General features: G+C 43.1%; 1 long non-coding RNA gene across 2 annotated transcripts; it reads left to right on the top strand.

Annotated features, from left to right (window-relative positions):
• The first annotated feature begins 245 nt into the window (after positions 1-245).
• Positions 246-17,905, top strand: LOC142578284 (uncharacterized). 2 transcript variants are annotated; one of them, XR_012827210.1, is made up of 3 exons: positions 246-431; positions 1,515-1,605; positions 17,315-17,905. It is a non-coding gene; the product is annotated as an uncharacterized LOC142578284 (long non-coding RNA). The 2 variants fall into 2 exon arrangements; XR_012827209.1 differs by lacking the exon at positions 17,315-17,905 and having other exon boundaries at positions 1,515-17,294.
• The last annotated feature ends 431 nt before the right edge of the window (positions 17,906-18,336 follow it).

The following is an 18,336-nucleotide window of genomic DNA, read 5'->3' as shown; positions in this document are numbered from 1 at the left end:
TGCTGCTTAACATAATGCATATAAAAAAATATACAATTACATTTTAAGGTGGCAGGCTTGCAGTTGACTAGCAGATCGCTTGACGGTATGAGCTCAGGTTTCAACTGAGCTTTCATGCACAAGTCGGTTGCACCCCCTTTTTTTCATTGCTTGGATTTTCATAGACATAAGTACCGTTTCTTTTTTTGTTGGGGTACTAGTTTTGTTGTAGGACCTAACTGTTTGCCTTTATTTGTATTGGTACACTCTGGCGGCTCCTACCCCTGCGTCCTACCACCACCTTGTCCTGACTACGTCCACTAGGGAGTTGGGAGCCTTTGGCGGCTTCTGCCACTGCATCCTGCCACCACCATGTCCCGACTACGTCCACTAGGGAGTTGACAGCCTTAGTGATGATGCCAAGCAGACTGACAGCCGACAGAAAGATTCAGGTAAATACCTGTAATTAAGCGGCGTCTTTTTGAGTGAGGTGTCTTGTAGCCACTCGGCAAGGAAAGAATTAACTTCGAAGCAGTTTAGACTCCCTGCTATCTTTGCAGAGATGCTCAAGTCCATGCATTTTCTCTTAGCCGCCAAGAGGCTGTGTATTAGACGAAACGTGATGCAAATTTTGAAACTACAAGAGACCACTTGTAGAATTTTTTTTCTGGCTTAACACAAAAACTACTTTCATAAAGCTTTACGAATTTGAAAACAATACAATGTACTCTCATACATGGTATTTGGCATAAATTTACTAGGGCTGCCTCAGTGGTAAGTAGGCCGATAAACATACACCAAAACTGACTTCTTTTCCAAGTTCATCCTCATCACTGTGCACTGCTGCATAATGTGTCTTTCTGAAACCAGTTCTTGCACACAGCACAAGTCCTAAACATGTGGATTACATAAATTTGCAGCTTTTGCTTTAGGCCAGTTCTGTGAAAATAAACAGTATAAGCCATCTTGTCCATTTTTAATGAGCCATAATAAACTGAGCAGTGGCTAATAAGCAGTTCAGTTTTTGGTGTAAGGCCTTTCTTCATTGTCCTTAAAAATTTGGCCCTCTTAATGAAGGAACTAATTTTTTGGCTATGCCATTTATAATGCATAGTGTGAGGCTTTACACAAAATTTGACAGTGTTTACGCCAGTAAAACAATTTTTTGCCTTAAGTATTGCATAAAATAAGATTTGTCTATATTGAAGGGCCTCCATTTCTTCAAAAACAAAGTCCAAGTGGTCGTGTGCCAGGTTAGGACAGCTGGCATGGGATAGCCTACTTACACAAATAGGGAGGGCCATGTACACTTGACTTTATATAAGATACTATTATTTATCCACAAAAGACAAAATGGAGGATTCCGTTCTATAAGCAGCTCTTCACATTCAATTACACTTTTGCACATTTATACACCTTGAGTCTGGTGACTTGTGTCTGTTTTCATTATCTGCAATGTGCAGATGGTAAACTTCAGATTTGCCCTATGGTGCAGAATATTTTGGTACTTATATATATGGTTCTGTGTTTTTCAGGTTGCCTCAAAATTTTACCCAAGCCATGCCACACACGCGGGCCAGGCCTCTTGCGAACGACGTATAACCAGGCTCAACGCAACAGTGTCGAGTGAGTCCGGAGATCAAGGCAACCTGCTGTGCAACCAGCACGCAACGCTTGGCGACCCCTCTACATGTTCCATCTATTTCACAGCTGTACCTCAGCTTCCATCTATTCAAACAGCATCACCAGCTGTGATCACTTATCGAACCATGGATGAATGTTGGGGTGGAGTGATTTGAACAGACATTCTATTTGTCTCTTCAGATTCTTTGCAAATACTACTTCTGTTATTATAATTCATATGTGCATTTAGTACCTAGTTTTTAATAGTTCTTTTCTCTTATAATTCTCACCATCAACTCCTGCTAATATAATGTATACCTGTCTTTATGTCCCGATTCCCGTAGTTCTTTTGTACTTGTGGATATAATTGATAGGTTCTTAATTCTTGTACAGAAAGCTAAAATGCAAACTTACGGCATCCTTCCTTTGATAATCTACAGCACTGCAATGTGTTCAAGGAAATGTAACATAACACGGGCTCTGGTGCAGGATAAATTTAAGAGCAATATAGAGTACTTATTTCAAGCACCCGTTATTTTTGAAAAACCCAAGAATATATGAGCACCAGAAAGAAAATATTAAACTAGAGAAGCATGGGTTCCCCTCATAAGTCTGGTAATAATGTGACTTCCTTTCACTGCAAAGATACCAGTGGTACTCGCATAGAAGGTTTGAAACTTGAAAGCTATGATGCCCTTGGCATTTCTCTGCTTATTTGCCACATTGACGAATGTCAAAGGCATCGTAGGTTTCATGCACACATTGGTTGTATTACACCTTTTGGGTATTGCATTTCTCAGACACACAGGTTTGCAGCAGTGCTTTAAATAGCAGATGTATTTCCTAATTTTCAGAATTTGTTAGTGCAAGAGTAACAATACAGATCATGTAATAATAATTTTACGCACTTTATGTCCATGGATGCATGCTTCTGATGACATAGTGCCATGTGGTCTGGGGATGAATGTCTTTATTTCCGATTTAAATATTGGCTTCCAGATCCGGGTTAGTCTCCTACACTGAGTATTCTAGGTCAGAGCCCATTCACTAGAGGAAAATGAATTAAGGGGAGACACGGCTCTTAGGAGCCGAAAGTTTGCCCGAAAATCGAGTTTTCAGAAATGTCATTTTCGTGTTCGTACAACCATCCCACACCTGCCTGCAACTTTTTATTTAAAAATACCTCGTATTGATGGCGTAACAGCGATTCAAAGATTCGCTGGCACACCCACAGCCCTTTAAATTGTCGACAAATTGTGCTTATTTCGGCTGCCTATAACTCATGGACGGCTCGCTCAACCGCGGCCATTTTGGTATCGTTGAAAAGCTCGCGCGTTTGGCTTCTTTTTATCACTCAATAAGCAACCCTGCGCTCGCCGCCTTCACAAATAAAACGAGAAAAAAGAAGCATGCATAGAAAGTCGTCATTGGCCAGTTAGGATCACGTGGCTACGATGGCGCCATGTTATTGGCTTAGGGCACTGGATAGGAAAATTTGTCTGGTAGAGGCGCCATTTTGTCTTTGGTTACGACCGCGCCACGACAAACATGCCTGGAGGACCGAAAAAGTTCCACACTGTATCAGTTCGGCCGAAAGCGAGCAAAAAATAAGAAACTTGCTAAGGGCAGGACATCGCGGGACACTGCAACGGATGAGCAAGCGACTTTCGTGGCTGAGGCACCCGACAACGTTGATTGAGGTGATAGCGGTCCAACATCGCGCAGCCCTGGAACCGATGAGCAAGTGACTCGCGGTGCTGGTGCATCCGACAACGGTGGTGTATCGCGCGACTCTACAACAGGTCAGCAAGCGATTCGCAGCGATGCTGGTGATAGCGATCTGCAGACCGACGGCATCCTTCGCGCCGACTCCGGCCGTGTGATAGTTGCGGCTTGCGGCTATGCAGGTGATAGCGTACTGCAGAACGACGGCATGCTTCGTACCTACTCCGGCAGTGTGAGAGTTGACGCTAGAACTGTCACGAGCAGCGAAATAGTTCAAGCGAGTGCCCGGGATCAAGTCACACTTGATAAACTCGAGTCGACACTGGCAACAGCGCGAAAGACTGCTGTTTTCACTGATGCAAGCGACGCGTAATCGGCTTCAGCCGTGAGCATGGCAGCTTTATACGCGATTGTTGACCTTAACCTTGTCAATGTGCTACTTGCTGCCTTGCAGTGCAAGGTATGCGGAGGATGTGCGAAACTAGTCACGGGCGACCGTGACTACGGCCTCGCCAAGAAACTGGTCGTGCTGTGCGAGAATTGTAGTGAAGTTGCGTCGCAATGAAACTCGCGCAGAGTTGATGGGGAAAATACATGTAATCCGTTTGAGATTAACATGTTAGCCACACGTGCAATGATCAGCAGTGGAAATGGCCAAACAGCCATGAATGACATCTTCGCGTCGATGGGACTTTCACGCAAGGGGCTCCACAATAAAACGTTTCAGCGGCACCTAAAGAAGACGCTAGAGCCTGCTGCCACCCGAGCTGCCGCGACCGTTATGACTCGGTGTGCGAAAGAAGTCACTGAACTGTATGAGGACATTAGTTTTGGACACAAAAAGAACATTGCCGTGTGCTACGACGGAACTTTGTTGACAAGGGGACATTCCTCAAATATTGGTGTTGGAACTTGTTGAACTCTTCACTGGATATGTGCTCAATTACCATGTGATCTCTAACTTTTGTTTGGGCTGCGAGAATGGCCCTAAGCCAGACAGTGAGGGCTATGACCTTTGGAAGTTGAGCCACCAGTGCCAAAAAAACACAAGCTGCAAGTCTGGCCAAATGGAAGTCGATGCAGGCAAAATCTTGTTTGAGAGGTCGCTTCAGCGACATAACCTTCGTTATACAGTAAAAGCTCGTTAATTCGGACTTCTAGGGACCGTAAATTATGTCCGAATTAACCGAATGTCCGAATTATCGAGCGGACAAAAAAAAAATGCACGACTTTCATCAACAAACCTTTATTGCGCAAAGTAATCGAGGATGCTCGTTTGCTTTCGAGCAGAAACCCGCGCGGATACTATTTTACGAAGTCCTTCCAGGTGCTTAGAAGCTCGCATGCAGTCTGGAGAGTCCCAACAAAATTCTTCCAACACAGCGAGGGCCTCCGCGGCTTCCTTCACAGTGCGAGGGGGCCGAGGCTGCTCCTCTCGCGGCTCCTCTTCCTCCTCAGAATCTTCTCCGTGCAGCACGTCCCTGACAATTTCTTCTTCGGTAAGTGAGCCGGCTGTAACAACGCCGTCATCAATGCCGACATAATCAGCGAGTGTCACCGCATCCGGCAGAACTCCTCCAAAATCCTCGCAGTCATCTCCATTGTCATCTAGCAACACTTCGGCCACTGCATCATCGCCAGGCTCACGCGCAACGAAGCCACTGTGTCTAAAACAGTTGGCGACGACGTGCGCGGGCGTGTTGTGCCAAACGTAGGCAAGAATGTTGACCGCGCTCAAAAGATTCACGTCGTACTGCTTGCCGACTTCATGGCACAGGAGCATCCGTTCCAGCACGCGCCTGCGGTATTTCGTCTTGACATACTGAATTATGCCTTGGTCCATCGGTTGGAGGGCCGATGTTGTGTTCGGCGGCAAGAAAACAACTTCTATGTTGTCCAGTCCGGTGACACTGTTATGTGCACTACAATTGTCCAGCACCATTAACACTTTGCGGTTCTTTGCGGAAAACTGTCGGTCTAACTTCTGCATCCAGCCACGAAAAATTTCCGACGTCATCCAGGCCTTTTTATTCGCTCAGTATTCCACCGGAAGAGCAGGCATGTTCTTAAAGCACCGTGGCTTTTGTGCCTTTCCACTGACGACAAGCGACAAGCGCTCTGTTCCTGTCATGTTGGCGGCTAAAAGAATGGTGACGCGTTCCTTGGATCTTTTGCCACCGATGCACGGATCTCCTTTCATGGTCACAGTTTTGTCTGGCAAAGCCTTAAAGAAAAGTGGTGTTTCATCAGCATTAAATATGTCATTTGGATCGTAGGCGGCGATGTGCTCGAGCAGCTGAGCGTTCTTCCAGTTGTTGGCAACGTCTTCGTTGACAGCGCCTCTTTCGCCGCACACAGTCTTAAAAGCGAGGCCATGTCGCTCTCTGAAGCGCGCGCACCACCCTTCCGATGCCTTGAATGCATCGATATGCATCATCGGTGCAAACCTCTCGGCTTGCGCCATGATGAGGGGTCCACTCAATGGCAGATTCGCATTACGCGAGTCGACCACCCGCCGAAGCAAAGCCTCTTCCAACTCTGGATGAGCTGCTGTTCGCAGACGCTTTCGTGACGCTCGAAACTTCTCGCTTTCGAACGCCTGAAAAATCTGTTCTTCATTTTTCACATACGTGCTCAAGGTACTTCTTTTCACGTCGTACTTCTTCATGGCTTCTTGTCGAGAGAGTCCGTCCTTCAGGGCCCGCAAGATTTCCACCTTGGTAGCCAAGTCCTTCGCCTCGTATTTCGGCCGCTTCGCCGGCGTTGCCATAGGCGGAGAATGCAGTGACACGGGCGCACAACAGAAAAGCAGCAATGAAGTTCAATAACTAAGCTCCGCTAAATCCAGCGGTCCTCGGCAAAACAGTGTGCAGGGATGTAGCGCACCAACAGCAACAAAGCGACAAAATGGCCGCGCGACACATGCAAAAACAAGAAAAAGCACCCATCCAGCCACAAGTCGAGCCAATTGGATTGGATTGGCGAAGTTTCAGCCACTTGATGTCAATGACGATGCTGCGTTTGGGCAACGAGGCGTTGGTTTGGGTATCACTTTTGTGCCGTGTTTGCCGTATTTTCGTTTTTGAGCCTCGGTGGCTGCCCGAAATCGTCCGAATTATCCGAGGTGGGCTGGAATCCGTCCGAATTAACGAGAGTTTCGTCCCATAGACTCCTATATATAATTGTAGGGACCAGGCGCGAAGGCCGAATTATCGGATTTTCCGAATTAACGGAAGTCGAATTAACGAGCTTTCACTGTACCACCATGTTGTGTGACGGTGACAGCCGCACATACAATGCAATTAAAGAAGTGAAAGTTTATGGATACATTGAAGTAGAAAAGGAGGATTGCATTAACCATGTGAGGAAACGCATGGGCACCGCACTCCGCAACTTATTACAGAAACACAAGGGTGAAGGCAAACGAAGCCTCAGTGGCAAGGGGAGATTGACAGCTGAGCTGGTCGACAGGTTGGCTGTCTACTATGGGCGAGCCCTAAAATCACATGTTGGTGATGCGCAAGCCATGAGCCGCGCAGTGATGGCAACTTTTTATCATGCGACTTCCACTGACAGTTGCCTAAGCCATGCCCTGTGCTTGGCTGGTAAGCAGTCTTGGTGGCCCCACAATGCAGCAAAGGCCAAAGGGGAGCCAGAGCCTAGGCACAAATACAATTTGCCTAGTGATGTGGCTGCAGCTCTTTTGCCAGTGTACCAGCGCTTGTCAGTAAAGAGCCTGCTGCAGAGGTGCCTGAGGGGAAGGACTCAGAATTCGTATCAGTCTCTGCACTCTGTAATCTGGAGCTTGCTAGCAAAAGAGCAGCACTGGTTTCTTCTTGTGGTACAGGCAGCTGTTGCTGAAGCTGTGCTGCGTTTTAATGCCGGCAATGAGTATACAGCTGCAGCAGTGCTAGCAGAGCTGGACATGAATATAACACCCACTGGGTCCAGCAGGGCAAAAGAAAGCAACTTGCGGTGGAGTACAAGTTCTACCCAAAAAAGGGCAGCATCACTTGGCCTTGCTAAGGCAGTATAAAAAAAGCACCATGACAGCATGCATCCTGACTATTCCCCTGGTTCCTTTTGAGATATATCACGGGTGGGGGGGGAATCTGTGAATAAACGGAAATATTTTGGCCCGTTTTCTCAAAGCAGCATTTCTGATGGTGTCATAGTCTTGGAGCAACAATATATTCAGTTGTGCTTATCCTACAGCAGTAATTATTTTTTTGCCAGAAAGGTAGTGAATTGATAAGTGAAGTAGGCATAAAATATGAATAAATATTATTACAGAAAATTTCTAAAAATAATTTTTCCTGGCAGCTGCATTAGCTTTTACTTTGAAAATTTTGACATGCTCCAATTTTGGGCAAAATTTGTGAAAAACATTCATTCTTGCCTGGTTGGACCCCTGTATCATCCTTGATCAATTTAGTATTCAAGCATTTGCCGTAATCACCACGAACATGTCCTGAAATGTTTTTTCTCGTTTTCTCAAAGCGACATTTTCGATGTTAGTGTAGTTTTGAAGTGACGATATCTCTGGTTCTACTCATCTTATTGCAATAATTCTTTTTTCGTCAGAAAGGTGGACAAATTGGGAGTGAAGTAGGCCTAAAATATGAAATATCATTGCAGAAATTTTAAAAAAGTAATCATTTCTCCAGGGTTTCACTAATGCCTTCTGCTTACAAAAGTTTGATATGCTGTAACTTCGGCATAAATCAGTTTAGAGCATTCATTCTTGTAGCACTGCAAACTCTGATCATTCAACATCATTTTGATGTGCCAGTCTCCTTCCTTAACAGCCAGCATTGTAGAGAGAACTTGCCTCCAAATTAGTCCATACAAAAAAACATGAATTGCTTATATTTTGAAAAGTACTTGTTGCATGGGAAAACCAATTGCATATTTGAAATCAGCATGTCAAAATACATATGTGATGGAAGTTTTATCAAATTGTGGCCACAAATAAAAAAGAAAATTTACGTGGGGTGTCCCCCCTTAAACTGGGAATTGTAAACATCAAAAGATCTTGTTCGGGACACAAATGTGACAATCAGCAAGGTTCTTTGTGCATTCATTTCTGAATTTGTGAGGATATATTTTGACTGGTTTCATTAATGCAAGAACAAATATTTGTTTATTCTCACACTAGAGTTGGCTGCCCTCATTGGCATACAACCCCTTTACAGGCTAAAAATTCAGTGTATTAATAGGCTGTTTTTGATTTTGCGCACTCAGTGTTAAGGGATGCAAACGGTGACATACAACAGAATGCAAAAAATTACTAAGGAATGCAAGCAGGCCATGGGGCTTTCTAGGCAGATGCGTGCGTGTGCTATTTGTAAAACTCCCTATGGTATGCCTGAAGTCATTTTCTAACCCTTTGGTAGAAACACTGTCACCCACTTATTACGGGGAAATGCTCCTCGAAACAACATTATTTAATTATTTGTACTAGAGATTTGAATATACTGCCATTCATTGGGAGTTGTATGTAGATTTGAATTGTCATTAATTTTTGTGTAGCTGGTGTTTTTTAGTTATGTCCTACATAGTGGCAAAATATTTTTGTGGGCACTTTCTTGTGTATAAAATTTTCACAAATAGTTTCATGCTGTATCTTATTTAGCTAGTTGTATACTCTCTCACCAGAGCAGGAGTGGCCACCCAGGTGCAGTACTGGGCCACAACCTCCTATGTGAATACTACAATCAAACCCCGGCCCTCAGTCCCCAGCAGCCGCGAAGCAACTGACCACGGCAGCGGTCAGACCTGTGACGCAGCAGAGGGTGCTAAGAATCCCTGGCTCAGCTGGGACAGGCTGCCATTGGAATCTGAACCTGGCAACGTTTAACGTTAGAACGTTATCTAGTGAGGCGAGTCTAGCAGTGTTATTGGAGGAGTTAGAGGGTAGTAAATGGGATATAATAGGGCTCAGAGAGGTTAGGAGGACAAAAGAAGCATATACAGTGCTAAAAAGCGGGTGTGCTACTGGGGCTTAGCGGAAAGACGAGAACTAGGAGTCGGATTCCTGATTAATAAGAATATACAGGGTGTCTACCAACCGGGAAAACAGGGAATTCTCATGGAATTTGAACAGTCTGGAAGAACTCAGGGAAAACTCAGGGAATTTGTGCTTCTATCAGGGAAAATTAGCTGTAACATTCTTGAAAGGGAACGAAAGCCGTATTAATGCTGGCTCCAGTAACAGGGGAATCGCAACGAATCGTCACTGACGCCGTGTCATCGGCACGATGTATTGCCAGAGTAGTTAACGACCGATTTTCTAGACGCCCGATTTTTCGGACATGCCCGATAATTTGCACACCTTTGCGGCACCACCACGTACTCCATATAGTCAATGTATATTGCCCTGACTGCGGGTCTGAAATGGCATTAATCAAAGCCGCCACCGCCGCTATTTTGATTATCTCGCCGCCTCGAACCGGCACTCTCGCACGCAGATCCGCTGGCAGCCGTAACCACCACCGCGGCAACGTTAGGCCTAGCTGCTTCTATGTTCGCTATCAAGCTTCTTGCCGTCCGGTGCCGTGTTTTTCATTGAAAGAATTCGCCGCTATCACCAATGGCACCAACTCCGCCTTTGTAATCCTCGCGATTGGCTTTGAAGCTCGCAGAGCACAGCGCGTTGCGTAATGCCAGTCTCCGAAAGTTAGCTTCGCCTCAGTACAGTAGTGTTAGGCGGTGAAGCATAATAAGCGTGGGAAGGGGCAATTGTCACGGGACACAGTATGTATTACACACGTGCACCCCCATCTCCTGTCACAGTACGAGCACCGATATGCCTAGTAAGTGTACTGGCAGGCCTTAAGAGCTTTTTCGGGCGTGCCTGTGGCAATTTTAGCCCTTAAGGGCAGGTAAAGACAGGCATTCACTATTTTTGGACTGCCCGATATTCGTATGTTTATGCGGCCCCTAGGAAATCCGAAAAATCGGACGTTGACTGTACAACTGACCAAGAGGATGCTTCAAATGGTCCATGTGGTGTAAGCGTGGTAGAAGGAGGATGAGAACAGAAAGGACCGACACACTGAGGAATTAACGGGAGAGGAAGCGTGCCGCCGCCTTTTTGAAGGAGCTTGAGCTAAAAAAATGTAAGTGTTGGCAGACGCTGAGATACAGGTGCCCCTCATCCAAACCAAAATAAACTGTTTTAAGCAGTGAAACCCAACACTGAGATGTTGTGTACGGGCTGAGAGTATGTCAGAACAGTTGAGGTTGACTTCCCAGCTGCTGAGAGAGAAGCTTAGTTGTGACAAAGTTCAGGCCTCATACAGATGAGCTTGCTGTCAGTTGATAGAAATAGCTCATATTAAGAAATATTTACTTATGTATGCATCTCCTTTTCATTCGTATTTGAAAATGTTCGACTCAATTTGGAATGGGTTTTACCGTTTCTTTCGCTGTGCATTTTCCTAACACTTTCCTTCTGTTTTCTTTTTAAATAAAATAGATATTACTCCTTACTATTCAAACTGGATTAAGTCATTTTTTTTTTGTTTCAGCATGCTTACTAGAGAGTGACAGCATCGGGCAACGTGGTGTCAGCCTGTCTTCACATAAAACAAAAGTTCTGGCTCATTCAGGGAATTTTGCAAAGGTGCTCAGGGGAAACCTGGAAAACTCAGGGAATTTGGAAATGTCAACCTGGCAGACACCCTGATATAGCTGGTAATATACAGGATACTCTATAGCATTAATGAGAGGGTGGCAGGTCTTGTTGTGAAACCTAATAAGAGGTACAAATTGAAGGTCGTACAGGTCTACGCTCCTACATCCACTCATGATGACCAGGAAGTCGAAAGCTTCTATGAAGACGTGGAATCGGTGATGGGTAAAGTCAAAACAAAATACACTATACTGATGGGCGACTTCAATACCAGGGTAGACTAAAAGCAGGCTGGAGACAAGTCAGTGGTGGAATATGGCATAGGCTCTAGGAAAAGCAGGGGAGAGTTATTGGTAGAGTTTGCAGAACAGAATAATATGCGGATAATGAATACGTTCTTCCGCAAGTGGGGTAGCCAAAAGTGGACATAGAGGAGCCCGAATGGCGAGACTAGAAATGAAATAGACTTTATACTCTGCACTAATCCTGGCATCATACAAGATGTAGACGTGCTCAGCAAGGTGCACTGCAGTGACCATAGGATGGTAAGAACTCGAATTAGCCTAGACTTGAGGAGGGAACGGAAGAAACTGGTACATAAGAAACCAATCAATGAGTTAGCTATAAGAGGGAAACTAGAGGAATTCCGAATCAAGCTACAGAACAGGTATTCGGCATTAACTCAGGAAGAGCACTTAGTGTTGAAGCAGTGAACCACGATCTTATGGGCATCATTAAGGAGTATGCAATAGGAGTCGGTGGTAACTCCGTTAGACAGGATACCAGTAAGCTATCGCAGGAGACGAAAGATCTGATCAAGAAACGCCAATGTATGAAAGCCTCTAACCCTACAGCTAGAATAGAACTGGCAGAACTTTCGAAGCTAATCAACAAGCATAAGACAGCTGAAATAATGAGGTTTAATATGGATTGAATAGAACATGCTCTCAGGAATGGAGGAAGCCTAAAAGCAGTGAAGAAACTAGGAATTGGCAAGAATCAGATGTGTGCATTAAGAGACAAAGCCGGCCATATCATTACTAATATGGATGAGATAGTTCAAGTGCCTGAGGAGTTCTATAGAGATTTATACAGTACCAGTAGCACCCACGACGATAATGTGAGTGAGAATAGTCTAGAGGAATTTGAAATCCCACAAGTAACGCCGGAAGTAAAGAACGCCTTGGGAGCTATGCAAAGGGGGAAGGCAGCTGGGGAAGAACAGCTAACAGCAGATTTGTTGAGACGTGGTGGGCAGATTGTTCTAGAAAAACTGGCCACTCTGTATACGCAATGCCTCATGACTTCGAGCGTACCGGAATCTTGGAAGAACGCCAACATAATCTTAATTCATAAGAAAAGGAACGCCAAAGACTTTAAAAATTATAGACCGATCAGCTTACTGTACGTTGCTTACAAAGTATTTTCTAAGGTAATCGCAAATAGAATCAGGAACACCTTAAACTTCTTTCAACCAAAAGACCAGGCAGGATTCCGTAAAGGCTACTCAACAATAGACCATATTGACACTATCAATCAGGTGATAGAGAAATGTGCGGAATATAACCAACCCTTATATTTAGCTTTCATTGATTACGAAAAAGCTTGAGTTTGATTCGGTCGAAACCTCAGCACTCATGGAGGCATTACGGAATCAGGGTGTAGACAAGCAGTATGTAAAAATACTGAAAGATATCTATAGCGGCTCCACGGCCAGCATAGTCCACCATAAAGAAAGCAACAAAATCCCAATAAAGAAAGGCGTCAGGCAGGGAGATACGATCTCTCCAATGCTATTCACAGCGTGTTTACAGGAGGTATTCAGAGACCTGGAGTGGGAAGAATTGGAGATAATAGTTAATGGAGAATACCTTAGTAACTTGAGATTCGCTGATGATATTGCCTTGCTTAGTAACTCTGCGGACCAATTGCAATGCATGCTCACTGACCTGGAGAGGCAAAGCAGAAGGGTAGGTCTAAAAATTAATCTGCAGAAAAATTAAAGTAATGTTTAACAGTCTCAAAAGAGAACAGCAGTTTACTATAGGTAGCGAGGCACTGGAAGTGGTAAGGGAATACATCTACTTAGGGCAGGTAGTGACCACGGATCCGGATCATGAGACTGAAATAATCAGAAGAATAAGAATGGGCTGGGGTGCGTTTGGCAGGCATTCTCAAATCATGAACAGCAGGTTGCCACTATCCCTCAAGAGAAAAGTATATGACAGCTGTGTCTTACCAGTACTCGAGTACGGTGCAGAAACCTGGAGGCTTACGAAAAGGGTTCTGCTTAAATTGACGACGCAACGACCTATGGAAAAAAGAATGATGGGTGTAACGTTAAGGGATAAGAAAAGAGCAGATTGGGTGAGGGAACAAACGCGAGTTAATGACATCTTAGTTGAAATCAAGAAAAAGAAATGGGGCATGGGCAGGACAAGTAATGAGGAGGGAAGATAACCGATGGTCATTAAGGGCTACGGACTGGATTCCAAGGGAAGGGAAGCGTACCAGTGGGTGGCAGAAAGTTTGGTGCGCGGATGAGATTAAGAAGTTTGCAGAGACAACGTGGCCACAATTAGTACATGACCGGGGTAGTTGGAGAAGTATGGGGGAGGCCTTTGCCTTGCAGTGGGCGTAAACAGGCTGATGATGGTGATACCACAAAGTGTTGATGCCTATCCAAACAGCTTGTGCAATTACTGGAACTTTGCAAAAAATATTAGGCCACCTTAAATAATTTTTAGAGCAATTTTAATTAGATATCAGAATTCTGCATATCTTGAAGAGTATGTATGCCTAATTTCAATTGTATAGGACAATTATAAGTGCACAAGGTTATTCTCATGCTATTGTGAGAAAAAATTCAATAATTTTTGCACAATAATTCAGTATTTGCAGTAATTTTTTGTCACAATCCATGAGAAGTATGCAAGATTAGTAGGCAGGCCTGCCTTCCTACTAATCTTGGATACTTCTAGTAACGTTACATGCTGTTTGAATAGATATCGGCAGTTTGCAGTCTACAAAGAGCTGAGTTAGCTACAGCACACTGCTTTTCGTGAAAATTTAATACACAAGAAAGTACCGGCAAATATCGCTATGTATTTTGCCCTTGTCTAAGACATAACTCAAGAAGCAGCTAAGCAAAAGCTAATGGCATATATGAAATCTGCATGAAGAACTGTACAATTGGCTCTCTTTTCAAACCTCTAGTACAAATAATAAAAATATTTTGAGTAGTATTCAATCAGGAAAATGTTCCCCTTGCTACAGTGACCTACAACATAGCGAATCCCGACCAAGGTGGCCGCATTTCGATGGGGGCAAAATGCGAAAACACCCGTGTGCTTAGATTTAGGTGCACGTTAAAGAACCCCAGATGGTCGAAATTTTCGGAATCCTTCACTACGGCATGCCTCATAATCAGAAAGTGGTTTTGGCACGTAAAACCCCATAAAGAAAAAGAAGTACAACATAGGGACGCAAAGTCTAAGGCAAGTCCTCTTGTCGAAGTGACTCTGGGCTGTCTTCCCAGGAGATTCTGTTAAACGCTCTGCATTTTCCTGCATTTGCCAGAAGTGCAATCCTAAAATGTTTGTGAATGTGCAATCGGTATCGCCACACTAACAGAAAAAAAGACAGTTCTGTGAAATGTAGAATCGACTATAACTTTGACATTTACATTTTGACTCCATGTATTTATTTTGTGTTTTGTGCATAGTGTTTGAGCGGTGACTGCCGCTAATTATTGAACATAACTGCTTCATGGCAGTGCGACAATTTTCACTAGCAGAAATTTATAGCAGTTGCAGGCATTAGAATTACAGTACTCAATAACGTCTACTTTGTAATAACTCAGACTAGCACCAGTTCTGAGATACACATACCCAAAAAGTAATGATCAAATAGATTTCTTTTCCATACAGAATTGTCCCACAAGGCTTACAGAAGGCTTTCCCACAAGGCTTACAGAAAGAGCAAAGCATATTCCACCAAGTATGGTGGCTAATATTTCAGAGCTGCCAGAAAGAGGACTCCTACAAACTAACAATACCTTCAGAATACCTTCAGCACTGACTAGCTTCAATAATGGGATGTCAGAATTTTCCTTAAATTAATGAAACATCAATTATTGTGATCTTGCTTAAGAAGACATTTGCAATTATCGTGCAGTTCTAATCTCTGTCACTTTTGTAAATGTTTTCAAATTATTTTTTCAGGCTACAATTTTTGGTAATAGTGGTATTCATTGCAGAAAGAGCTAGTACATGGCATTTAATAATAAAGGTACTGGTCATTGTAGATTTTCTTCAGCATTTGTTCTGTTCCACAGCTGTTTCTTGAAATCTGAAATGATGTACTTATCTCTTTGTTAGCAATAAACAGGGAAATCTGTCAGTATGTTTTCTTTAAAATACAGCTGATCGACCCAGTAGGTAAAATTAATAGTTATAAATTACAACGATAATAGCGCAGGACCATAAAAACATATTGATGCTGACTAACAGCTGTGCCCAGCTACATCCACGCAGCTGTGCCATACAATGTGCATGTGTTCAGAAGAGCCAAACGCCCCAGAGAGAAAGCAACAGTAACTCATTGTTCGTCACCTTGTACAAGCAGATTATGCGCCAGATGTAATTTATGCTCAGTAAATACATAAATCAGTCATGTGAGGTGTCTCAGTATAGGTTGCAAGTTCGAAGTTCTTGTAATCTTGCTTGTTTTTGTTTTGTTTCCTTTGTGAGCATGAGTGACGTGGTTGCCTTGGCACATATTGTCAAATCTGTTTCTTCATCACTGGGAATCACGAAAGTTCAATTACACATAAAATTCCCAGTTACTGATATGGTAGGCTTCGAGCTTAATTCTCTTTCACATGTTTATCTACCAAGTAGTTTTATCGTTCATTGAAACATATCCACGCAATGCACAGTGGGAACCCAAATTATAAATGTCTTCTCTTGCTTTCTACCCAGCCCTGGTGTTTTCGAAACCTAGCGTTGGTACAATGGCCTGTCTGCACGTGCAGAAAAGTAGCGAAGTGGCTAAAGATAAAGGTCAACAACATAATGAAGATACAAAGCAAAACTGTAAGTTTGCAATTGTCCCCCATAACCAGATTTTCGCTTACAATTTGAAAAAAAGAATTGACATCCTGCTATGGTGTGAGAGTTGCTTTGGGCACCAAGTGAACTGCGTAGCACCTGTGCTAGAGTACACAACAAAGCAGAAAATCACGCCAGATTGGAGCAGCAGTGGTAAGTTAAGCACAGATGTTTTATTTCAAGCACCATTAATGTGGCTTATCTGCTCCTGTTTTGTTTTGTGGGAACGCATACATTGGGAAGACAATTTTTCGCGCCAATGTTACCTTAGCGGGACACCATAGAAAGGTAGAAATCAAGAACAGGTATTCACACTTGGTTGCCCACAGTGTATTATCTGGACGTATTTCACTCTGCAAAAGACTACTGTGGTAGATAATCATAACGACAAAGACAAAAGAATTTGGAAATGTCAACTTGGCAGACACCCTGATATAGCTGGTAATATACAGGATACTCTATAGCATTAATGAGAGGGTGGCAGGTCTTGTTGTGAAACCTAATAAGAGGTACAAATTGAAGGTCGTACAGGTCTACGCTCCTACATCCACTCATGAGACAAAAGGTATGTGTCAGTCATCCTTCCGTGACCTCCAGTGTTTATAGAAACACTTCTTTCTGTATATGTGCCAAGCCGTAGGGAGGCCTTATGTAACTCAGTCATGCTTTCCAAGTTAAATATCAGAATGAGGACAATCACAAGAACATTGTATAAGTGATTTGTAAATGTGGCACCTAATGTAACTTATTCATGTATGTGCTGAGGGTAGATTACAGCCAGTGCATAATATGCTCTTACAGGATAGCTTGTGATGAGTAAAAGAAGCCTTCCTCACATCTTCCTCTTTTTTTCTTTTGGATCTTGGTGCACCATGTGTATTGTTACAGCTGCGTGCATGCAGCTGGGTATAGTTTACGTGTTCTGCTTCCTCACTTGTCCTCAATATTCATGTGCTGTCTTTGCCATAACAAAATACAGCTACCTGTGCTATGTATTTTGTCAGCATGTTTGCATTATGGCAAGTTTTGTATTAGTGGTTATTGCAATCTGTGAAATTGTCTGTGTCGCCTATTATACTTCGTCTTGAAAAAGTATGTTTGTCAGCATAAATAAACGATTAATATAAATGTTGCTGTATTTATTTTTGTAATATTGTCAGTTATGAAGTTTTTATACACTGGTGCATATTGTATGACAGAATAAAATTGATGCACAACTCTTTAATGTGGTATTTTTCAGATCAATTTTCCACTGACGCTAACATGCACAAGTTTTGTGGGAAAAGTGCCAACAAGAGTACCATAAGGTAAGGCAGCTGTTTTTACTGTTAAATTGGATTATCAATTGCCAACCAGTTCTTTTCAGCAAGCATAGTATAACAGATAGATTATCTAATCTAAGTTGGAATATTGTTTTTATTGCACTTCATTATCTGGGTCTCCTTTGTACATAAGTGCAGGCTTTTTTATTTGTTATGTGTAGCTTACTTGCTTAGGATGTTAAATCATAAGTGCTAAATAAAAACACGTCTCGGAGAACAGTGAAATAGGTCTAACTTATAAATCTTTTGACATATTATAAGAGGATTTATGCGGTGGTGAATTGAATTTCTACATGAGTTACATACTATTTTGGGATCTCATTATGGTTCTGAGTGGCATTGCAGTGTCATGCATATGCAGCTGCAGGCTACATATTGGATGTTTATTTAAGACTTTTGCTTGGTTGGCTATTGAGTCCAGTTTAATAGTAATGAGAACTGTCTTACTTTCATGGTGATTCTGTGCTGACTGATACATTTGAATTTTCCAGAAGACAATAAAAAAGGGTGACGAAATATTAACTTTTTGTTGCTAACCTGCCATGTTCTTTTTGGAAAGTTTCCTATGCATTCTTTCTTATCATATGTTGTCTTTTCACAGTAGTTATCTTGAGAACTAGCCGTAGTCGTGTGTACTTACAGCAAAAGTTGGTGACACATTCTGAAAAGTGGCTCGACGCTGCCATCTGAGAGTCTGACGACTTACATGGATAAGTTATTTTACTCTATTTGCAAGAGTCCTGCGCCACGCACTAAGGGTAGCTTGACACACACTGCAGGAGTCATCAGACTAATTAAGAATAGTTGCTCGAATCTTTCAGCAGTGGTCATGGGACCCTTTATCTTGAGTCGTCTGACTCATGTAGAATAGTTAACGGACTCCCTCAGCACTAGTCTTGTAACCCTTTTTAGAGGGTTAGGAGACTACTACAACAGAGTG

The sequence above is a fragment of the Dermacentor variabilis genome, chromosome 1 (genome assembly GCF_050947875.1).
Source record: "Dermacentor variabilis isolate Ectoservices chromosome 1, ASM5094787v1, whole genome shotgun sequence".
Lineage (NCBI taxonomy): Eukaryota > Metazoa > Arthropoda > Arachnida > Ixodida > Ixodidae > Dermacentor > Dermacentor variabilis.
The sequence above is the reverse complement of the archived record's forward strand: the minus strand, read 5'-3'. Positions and strand labels throughout refer to the sequence as shown.